The sequence below is a fragment of the Protopterus annectens genome, chromosome 17.part0, assembly GCF_019279795.1.
Source record: "Protopterus annectens isolate FY-2018-M chromosome 17.part0, PAN1.0, whole genome shotgun sequence".
NCBI classification, from domain to species: domain Eukaryota; kingdom Metazoa; phylum Chordata; order Ceratodontiformes; family Protopteridae; genus Protopterus; species Protopterus annectens.
In genome coordinates, this window is record NC_056751.1 from 717,038,318 (window position 1) to 717,048,847 (window position 10,530).

A 10,530-nucleotide genomic window follows, 5' to 3' on the forward strand; every position below is an offset into this window, starting at 1 on the left:
AAAAACTGGAATCATTCTCAAAGATTTTGTAAATCAAAAGGGGTTCATTCCTTTATTAAAAGAGAACATTCCAAGAGACAAGTTGATCAATTAGAAAGCTATGACCCTACTTTTTATGTTAATGGTGTGTCAGTGCTTGATGAAACATTCAATGCAGTAGATTTATGGGCAAAGAATTAAGTATTCTTTATTGTTTGTATAAATGGAAGACCCACAGAGCTCAAAGATGACACAGATTCAAAGTGCAATGTTATGTCAGCAGAAACATTTGCTAGAGTATGTGCTGGTGAGAAGCTTGATTTGGTGAAGTGTGTGAATCTTGTTGCTTATGATGGTGAAGAAATTCATACTGTAAGTTCAGTAGTGCTTTCATGTTAATCTGCTGGGAACAGCTATGATTTGCAATTGTATGTGGTTAACAGGCATGTACAGTCAGTATTAGACCTCAGAGACAGTTTGAAAATGGGACTGCTTTCATTTAATAAGGAAGTCCACCATGTTAGCTTAAAAGGCCAGTGTTCTAATCTTGCCCAGTCTATTTTCTCTACCTATGCTGATATTTTCAAAGACAAACTAAGCAAACTCACAGTTATGGACTCCATGAAGTTATACCCAGAGGTCAGTCCAGTTGTCAGACCAGCCCGGAAAGTTCCAGTAGGACAGAGTCAAAGCCAAGCTAGATAAAATGGGGCAGCATGGTGTCATTTGTCCGGTAGGTTCATCAACCCTACTGAATGGGTATCCTCCATGGTCATAGTCGTAGCTCATAAGAAAGCTCAGATGATATCAGAATATGCACTGATCCACAAGATTTGAGCAAAGGACTAAAACGGCCTTATCATCTAATGCATACCATTGAAGAAGTCACTGCTTTTATGCCAAATGCAACTGTTTTTTTCTGTTCTAAGTGCAAAGAGTCCATTGTGGCAAATTTCGCTTGACCGAAAATCTTTAGTGCTAACTATTTTCAGTACTCCGTTTGGCAGGTACAGATTTCTGAGAATGCCATTTGGGATAAATTTTGCCAGGGTTCTTGGATACTCCACAATTAAGGGACACTGCCACTGACATTGAAGAACACAAGAATATGTTTGATTGAGCACAGTAATGTATGACAATCCCCTTATGGGGAAGGTAATGTACACTTCTGTTCTGCATGCATTTTGCTTTCATGTACATGTCCAGAAATGTTGACATGAGAAGTTGTCAGCCCTACAGTAAAGTCTTTCAGCATGTAATGGAACAAATTTTTTCTGGGTATATGTGAGCTATTATAGTAGATGATATTCTAGTATGAGGTAATGGTGAAGCTCAGCATGACAGAAATCTCAAGAAAGTTCTGAAAAGAGCTTGTGAAGCGAATCTTAAGCTGAATCATCAGAAGTGCAAGTTTAGGCTACGAGAAGTTACTTATGTTGGTCATTTCTTTAGCAATTCAGGCTTATGATCGGATACTTGCAAGTAAACTGCAATTCTTGAGATGCCATCTCTAGAAAATGTTCAAGCCCTACAATTTTTTTGGCATGATTAATTACCTAGGCAAGTTCATTCCAGATTTGAGCCAACTTTCACCTCTGTTCAGAGAGATGGCATGCAAAGATTTTTATTGGTCATGGTTAGAGCAACATTAGAGAATGTTTAATGTTCTGAAACAGAAAATTGCCAGTCCACCCAACATCGACAGAATTTTTTAAAGTTTGCTGTAAAGCACTCAAAGAAAGAATTAGAATTTTTGGATGTTAACCTGTGCTATGATCCTAACCAAGGAATAACCACTGGTATTCACAGAAAAAGTACCTGGAAAAATCACTACTTACATAGAAGTAGTATGCATCCAAGTTTTACTTTCAAGATTGTTATGGAAAACCAGATGGTTTGACTGTCAAGAGTGTGCACAGATGACATCTTTGATAAGGAATGTATGTTGCTACATAAGCATCTGCAAGACAGAGGCTACAGGGATAAGGAACTTTCTTTAAGAATCGAACCAGGTTTACTGAGATCTACCAAAGGACATCCATATTTTCGTAGATCAGATACATTGGTGGGAGAAAATGTAAATAATAACAGCAAACAAAAAGTAACGAACCAGATGAATTGTATACTCATGTATAGTAGAGATAATAAACAGATCTGTGACATTATCAAGAAAGTTTGGTTGACCCTTGTGGAGGATGAGAAAATCAGAAACATTGTGGGTGAACATCCCAAGTTTGTGTTCAAAAATAAGAAAAACATAAAAAGGCTACTTTGTAACAAGGATGGTTTTCCTAATAAGAATATCAAACTGAGACAAGGTACATGCAAGTGTGGAAGATGTAAAGCATGTCAACATATTGACACTAATAATTCCTTTACACATCCCATCACTCGAACAGTTTATTATTTTTGAGGTTCACCTACCTGCAATAGTCAACATTTAGTTTACCTGGATATCTGTCAACAGTGCCAAGCTTTTTTATGTGGGGAAGATGTACCAGCCTTTTAAAGACAGGGTTTTAAGACACCTGAAAGATACTTCGCATTTAGACAATAAAAACAGTCTACCTGGACATGTTATAGCTTTCTCCACACATTTGTTTCATTTCCAGGGCATAGAACTTTTACCTGTGAATATAAGAGGAGGCGATGTACAGAATCACACAGAAACTTGTGAAATTAAGTGGATTATGAATCTAAACGCACATAGATATCCAGGCTTAAACGTGATGATTACTTTAAAACCAATACTGAAGAATAGGCATTTAACTATTGGTTAAATCCTAGGGGTTTGCCCCCTTTTTACTCAGACCACTGGATACAATTTGATTGGATAACATGAAGGTGCGCCTCACAAAAAAAGCAACCGATTGGTTAATACCAATATATCTAGTTCACTAAACTCAAAGCACTTTACAATCTGAAGAAGGCAACCCTGCCGAAAGCCTTATCATACTTTGAATTAATACCTGGAAGTTTTGATTTTATCTAGACTGGATTTAATACTTCAATAAAGGAAGAATTTTAGAATTTTATAGCCGTGGTGGTGAACTTAGGTTTTTGCCTAGCTCTCCTGCCTCTTTACTGAGATGCCTCTAGCAGTTACAAATTTTCTTTGGTGTTTACTTTATGTCAAGGATGGACGTCTAAACAATCTTGCTTACCAGTAGAAGTGCAACCATATTTTCCTTACAGAGATGAAATTTTGTTTGACAATGTTATTATCATAAGAGGTCCTAAAGTGGTTGTTCCAAAGCCTAAGATATTACTATTTTGCATTGTGGCTACCCTGGAACAGACTCTACTGAAAGATGGGCGAGAGGACTCATATTTTGGCCTTCTATGTCACAAGACATTGAGAGACAACTTTTATCTTCTTCTGTATGTAATAGTGCTAAGTCGCATCAACAGAAAGAACCACTTCAGCTAAACCAGATTCCTGAACTACCTTGATTGGCAGTAGCTGCACAGATTTTCAAATGGAATGGTCAGCATTACTTGATATTAGTAGACTCTTATTCAAATTGGTTCGAGATTGACCTACTTCATAATCTAGTATCCAATAATGTCATTACTAAGATGAAGCATCATTTTGCAGTCCATGGTAGCCCACACAAAGTTATTTCTGAGTATGGTACACAGTTTACAAGCCAGCAGTTAAAAAAGTTTGCTGGAGAGTGGGACTTTACTCATGTTACAAGTAGCCTTGAGTATCCACAGTCAAATGGTTTGGCAGAACATGCAGTTCAAAGTGCAAAACAATTACTAGAGAAGTCAAAATGAGACAATAGTGAGGTTTTCTTGAATCTCTTCAATCTCAGAAATGTTCATCATGATAAACATCTTGGTTCACCTGCACAGAGACTTCTTTCAAGACAAACCAGAACCACACTACCAATCTGTAGTAAATTACTGGTTCCATGTGTCAGGAACAACAGATCAGTGAAAGCCCATCTGTTGAAGAAGCGCTTATCCCAGAATTCCTATTATGATAAGACCAGCAAACCGCTCAATCCATTAACAGAAGGGGATATAGTGAGATGCATATGACAAAAGATTTTGACCAGATTGGAGTCATGAAAAGTGAGTGTCCAGACCCAAAATTGTACATTGTGGAATCATAAGGAGCGGAATTTTGGTGGAATCAGAAATGCGTGGTTCCGGTGTCCAAGCCTGTATTGCAGTATCATAACTGTGAATAAAACTCTATATCTCAGAGTGAGTTATCCAACATTCCAGTTCCAGAGGGCATTCCAGTAAATATCCCTGTTCCTAAGATGACTCCCAGCACTCCAGAATCTGTTTGTTCACCAGTGACTGTCCCTGTTGCTAAACCCAGTTCTGATTGATTTCTTATTCACAAAATATAAAACAAAACACTCAGAAAACTCTAAACGAATTTCTAGTTAGACAAACTATATGAAACTGTGACATATTCTTGAAAATATTTGAATAACTATGGAAAATGTTTTAAATAATGCCTAAATCACATAAAATGTATAAAATAAGGAAAACAACTGCATTTTTTCGCTATGAGCTACTTATTCCCATTAATTAAAGGTATTCAAGATTTCTGAGGTGTATGAAGAGTTCACAAGTTTGTGCAGTATTACAGTACAGTCATTTCGCAAAATACAGCCATTTCAATGCACATTTTGCAAAGTACAGTATTTCGAAGAGTTTATTGTGCATTTGAATGTTATTACAAGTACTGGCTGTGCGTGCATATTCATATATAATTACAAGGGCCACATTTTCAGTGTGTTTGGGCATACTTTGTTGGCATGGCAGACATATTCAGAAAACCAGCTCCACTTGTCTTTGATAATAATATTGCAGAGAATTGGAGAGTATTTGTGCAAGCGTATGATATTTTCATACGAGCTGCATTTTATGATAAAGATAACCATACGAAGACATTTATTCTGCTTAATTTAGCTGGTTCAAAAGCCATAGAAAGAAAGAATTAATTTGTGTATACACCTGCTGTATTTGCAGGAGAGGGAGAGAAAACCACCATATAGTGGTACTGGCTGAGTCAAGGGAAGACCGCAGAGTGTTTAAACCATAAATTTAGAGAAATGTGTGACCCCCCCAAATGAATATTACATATGGAACTGCACTTAATTTGCACAAGAGGTCAAAAGCCTGATGAAACAGTTTTGGCATATATAACTGATTTGAGAAATAGAGTTAAAACATGCACATTTGGTGATTCAAGGGATGAGTTGATAAAAGACAAACTTGTGTGTGGTATTAAAGATGATGCTGTGAGAAAGATTTTGCTAAATGATAGTGACTTAACTTTGAATATAGTTATTTAGATTAGTCAGCTATACAAGCTTATGGAAAACCACATAAATATGCTTACAAATGAGAAATGCATGCTTCCAGTATCTTCTAAGACTAATGTTGATATTATGCAGCATGTGGTTAAAGAAACAGATCCAAAAACATGGCAGCAACTGTGAGCCTTGCAACACTCACTGGTAAACCCCTACCTTTCTAGCAAATTCCAGAGTGTGCACAGTCTCAGTGAAGCACAAGGGTGAGTCGGCAAAAAAGCATAGGTGTGAGGGCACATGCTCACCTAACCTTATAGTCAGTTGTTGCAATTGTGGTGGTAATCATGAATCCAAAAGAGAAAAGTGCTTAGCTTTTGGTCAACAATGCCACAGATGTAAAAACTGGAATCATTATCAAAGATTTTGTAAATCAAAAGGGGTTCATTCCTTTATTAAAAGAGAACATTCCAAGAGACAAGTTGATCAATTAGAAAGCTATGACCCTAGTTTTTATGTTAATGGTGTGTCAGTGCTTGATGAAACAGTCAATGCAGTAGATTTATGGGCAAAGAATGAAGTATTCTTTATTGTTTGTATAAATGGAAGACCCACAGAGCTCAAAGATGACACAGATTCAAAGTGCAATGTTATGTCAACAGAAACATTTGCTAGAGTATATGCTGGTGAGAAGCTTGATTTGGTGAAGTGTGTGAATCTTGTTGCTTATGACAGTGAAGAAATTCAAACTGCAAGTTCAGTAGTGCTTTCATGTTAATCTGCTGGGAACAGCTATGATTTGCAGTTTTATGTAGTCAAAAGGCATGTACAGTCATTATTAGACCTCAGAGACAGTTTGAAAATGGGACTGCTTTCATTTAATAAGGAAGTCCACCATGTTAGCTTAAAAGACCATTGTTCTAATCTTGCCCAGTCTATTTTCTCTACCTATGCTGATATTTTCAAAGAGAAACTAAGCAAACTCTCAGTTATGTACTCCATGAAGTTAAACTCAGAGGTCAGTCCAGCTGTCAGACCAGCCCGGAAAGTTCCAGTAGCTATGTAGGACAGAGTCAAAGCCGAGCTAGATAAAATGGTGCAGCATGGTGTGATTTGTCCAGTAGGTTTGTTAACCCTACTGAATGGGTATCCTCCATGGTCATAGTCATAGCTCACAAGAAAGCTCAGATGATATCAGAATATGTACTGATCCACAAGATTTGAACAAGGGACTAAAAAGGTCTTATCATCCAATGCATACCATTGAAGAAGTCACTGCTTTTATGCCTAATGCCATTGTTGTTTCTGTTCTAAGTGCAAAGAGTCTATTTGGGCAAATTTCGCTTGACCGAAAATCTTTAGTGCTATTTTCAGTACTCTGTTTGGCAGGTACAGATTTCTGAAAATGCCATTTGGGATACATTTTGCCAGTAAAGTAGGGTTTCAACTGTACAGAAATTTTCTTGATACTCCAGAATTAAGGGACACTGCCATTGACATTGAAGAACACAAGAATATGATTGATTGAGCGCAGTAATGTATGACAATTCCCTTGAGGGGAACTTAATGTACACTTCTATTCTTCATGCATTTTGTTTTCACATACATGTCCAGAAATGTTGACATGAGAAGTTGGCAGCACTACAGTAATGTCTTCCAGCATGCAATGGAGCAAATTGTTCTGGGTATCCATGTGCTATTATAGTAGATGATATTCTAGTATGAGGTAATGGTGAAGCTCAGCATGACCGAAATCTCAAGAAAGTTCTGGAAAGAGCTGAATCTTAAGCTGAATCATCAGAAGTGCAAATTTAGGCTACAAGAAGTTACTTATGTTGGTCATTTCTTTACCAATTCAGGCTTATGACTGGATACTTCCATGCAAACTGCAATTCTTGAGATGCTATCTCCAGAAAATATTCAAGCCCTACAATTTTTTTGGCATGATTAATTACCTAGCCAAGTTCATTCCAGATTTGAGCCAACTTTCACCTCTGTTCAGAGAGTTGTCATGCAAAGATGTATCTTGGTCATGGTTAGAGCAACACTAGAGAGTGTTTAATGTTCTGAAACAGGAAATTGCCAGTCCACCCAATATCGACAGAATTTTTAAAGTTTGCTGTAAACCACTCAAAGAAAGAAATAGAATTTTTGGATGTTAACCTCTGCTATGATCCTAACCAAGGTTTAACCACTGGTATTCATAGAAAAGGTACCTGGAAAAATCACTACTTACATAGAAGTAGTATGCATCCAGGTTTTACTTTCAAGAATGTTATGGAAAATCAGATGGTTTGACTGTCAAGATTGTGCACAGATGACATCTTTGATAAGGAATGTATGTTGCTACATAAGCATCTGCAAAGCAGAGGCTACAGGGATAAGGAACTTACTTTGAGAATCGAACCAGGTTTACTGAGATCTACCAAAGGACATCCATATTTTCGTAGATCAGATACATTGGTGGGAGAAAATGTAAATAATAACAGCAAACAAAAAGTAATGAACCAGATGAATTGTATACTCATTTATAGTACAGATAATAAACAGATCTGTGACATTATCAAGACATTTTGGTTGACCCTTGTGGAGGATGAGAAAATCAGAAACATTGTGGGTGAACATCCCAAGTTTGCTTTCAAAAATAAGAAAAACATAAAAAGGCTACTTTGTAACAAGGATGGTTTTCCTAATAAGAATAACAAACTGAGATAAGGTATATGCAAGTGTGGAAGATGTAAAGCATGTCAACATATTGACACTAATAATTCCTTTACACATCCCATCACTCGAACAGTTTATCATTTTTGAGTTTCACCTACCTGTAATAGTCAACATTTAGTTTACCTGGATATCTGTCAACAGTGCCAAGCTTTTTATGTGGGGAAGATGGGCCAGCATTTTAAAGACAAGCCCCGGGATTCATGAATCTCGGCGCAAGGCTGGCGTCAGGCTTGCACCGACCGTGCAGCATACAGATGGCGCAGTAGCACCATATGCATATTAATGAAGGCGTGCTGCCGCCACAGCCACATGCATAGGAAATGAGTGCGAGTGCATGGGGCATGTCGAAGTGCTGCATGGAGGCGTGGAAATGTCGGCTGTTGACATGCAACCTAAAATGCTGAATATTACAGTCGGCCTGCAATAGTAATCACACCTGTCAGTGCCCGTGGATACTGAAACATATGCAAAGCATGCAAGACAGTTCTTGCGAACACAAAATTAAGAAGCAAACACAAATGCACATTAGCGAATATCGAGTCTCCATCCCTCGAACAAATGACATTTAAAACCATGTGCCCGTATTCTAATGCAGTGTTGATAGTTATACCAAGTGGAAGTGAAACGCATCATGTTAGCACGCCGCCAGTAGCTAAGTCTAGGCCAATGGTCAGGGTTACCACCTGTCCCACATTGTGAGGGATAGTACACAGCTGGGCAGTTGTGTCCATACCAAAACCATTATAAATGTAAAATATCCTGCGACCGTATGACATAATTATGTCCCACATGACATGTAATAGTCACATACAATAGTTATTTCCGTATGTAACATACCACGTTACAAGAAATAGAATAAGCAAGTAAACGAAACAGAAGGAGCATATAAACAAGCTAACATGTAGGCATAAAACAAAAGTATTATCCGTTGTACTGACCATGGGTATGTGTTGTCTGTAGAATCTGATTTGTGTCCGGAATATATCCTATCCTGGCCATATGAAAAGGTGGCAACCCTACCAATGGTCAGAGCATTCGTCCAAAATCTGCCCATATGCGGTCCAAGCCGTACTTGTCAGGATGTGTCAAAGTTGAACGGGTATTACCCGGGTGTACCTACCATGTCATGAAAGATAAGTATTTGCATGTACCTATGTGTGTGATGTACAGCATGTGGAAGGTGAAAAATGACAGGGTAGTCCTCACAACCATACAGGTACCTGACATATATAGTGTATGCAATGTGTTCCCTTGACCGTGCCATGGGCCATCAACCAAAGAAGGGATGGATGGAGTGTTTGGAATATGTGTGTGGGGGGGGATGGGTAATGTTATAATCCACAAAGGCGAGACTATGTTGGATGCACAATAGGTGAAGTGGAGGTGTATGAGGGAGCAGCGGGTGAATCAGAAAGAAACACAAAGAACAAACATACACATCTGCAATACAACCTGACAGGCCATACTGTAGAACACAATCACACAAACATATGAATATTAAAATGTGCGATACACATGTACAGAAATGTCACCAGCACATACCCACAGAATGGTCTGGATGGAACTGAGACATCCAACTGCAACACACCTGGATGCATAATTGAATACCCATCATCCCCTCTACAGCACACAACCTGCCCCCATTCCTGAACGTCCACCAAATCCAGCAATACTCTGGCAACTAGCTTGGCGCAGCCATATCTACACATACTGACCACTACTCATATGTAGTAGGCAGTGTCACCCTAGGCAGTGTCAGGATTGCAAACTATGTATCCCTTGCATGTAAAACCCCATCACATTTTCGTAAGTCCAAAAAAACCGAAGGTCGTTTGCTTGTTCAATTTTTGCATATCCCTCACGGGATAAGTATCCTGAGTAAACATCAGACTTGGTATCACAACATGATGTCCAGTCCTGTAGACATCTGGACACAAGTTGTATGTGCAGTAGTGGTTCACGAGACTGCTCAGCCTCCTGCCCATCATGCATAACCTACTACCCGGGATCAAACACCTGCCCGTGATGCACATCTCCCCACATGAATTATCGAGAGAATATACTGTACACAGTCACATAGTGGCACTTGGAAATAGGGTGATTAAGGCGCTGATGTAAGCAGAGTACCACCTGTCCTACTTTGTGAGGATCAGTCCCTGTTTGGGTAGGTGTGTCCTGACCAAGAATGATACAGTGGCAAATGTCCTGTGATTGTAGGAAATAACTATGTACCATATTTCATGTAACAGTTGCCTAAAACAGTTATTTCTGGATGTAAAATACGTAAATCGTACAAGAAACAGAATAAGCAAATAAAGTGCTATAGGAATAGGCTCTCATCTAGGAAAATAATAAATGTTCTAAACCCTGTACTGACCGTGGGTATGTGTTGACCTAAACAATCTGGTGTGTCCAGAATATATCCTATCCTGGACATATGAAAATGTGGCAACCCTACCAATGGTCAGAGCATTCGCACAATAACTGGCCAGCTTCTTAATCACTCATAAAACCAGTGATCTTTGGAGGAAAGGTGTTGAATGAC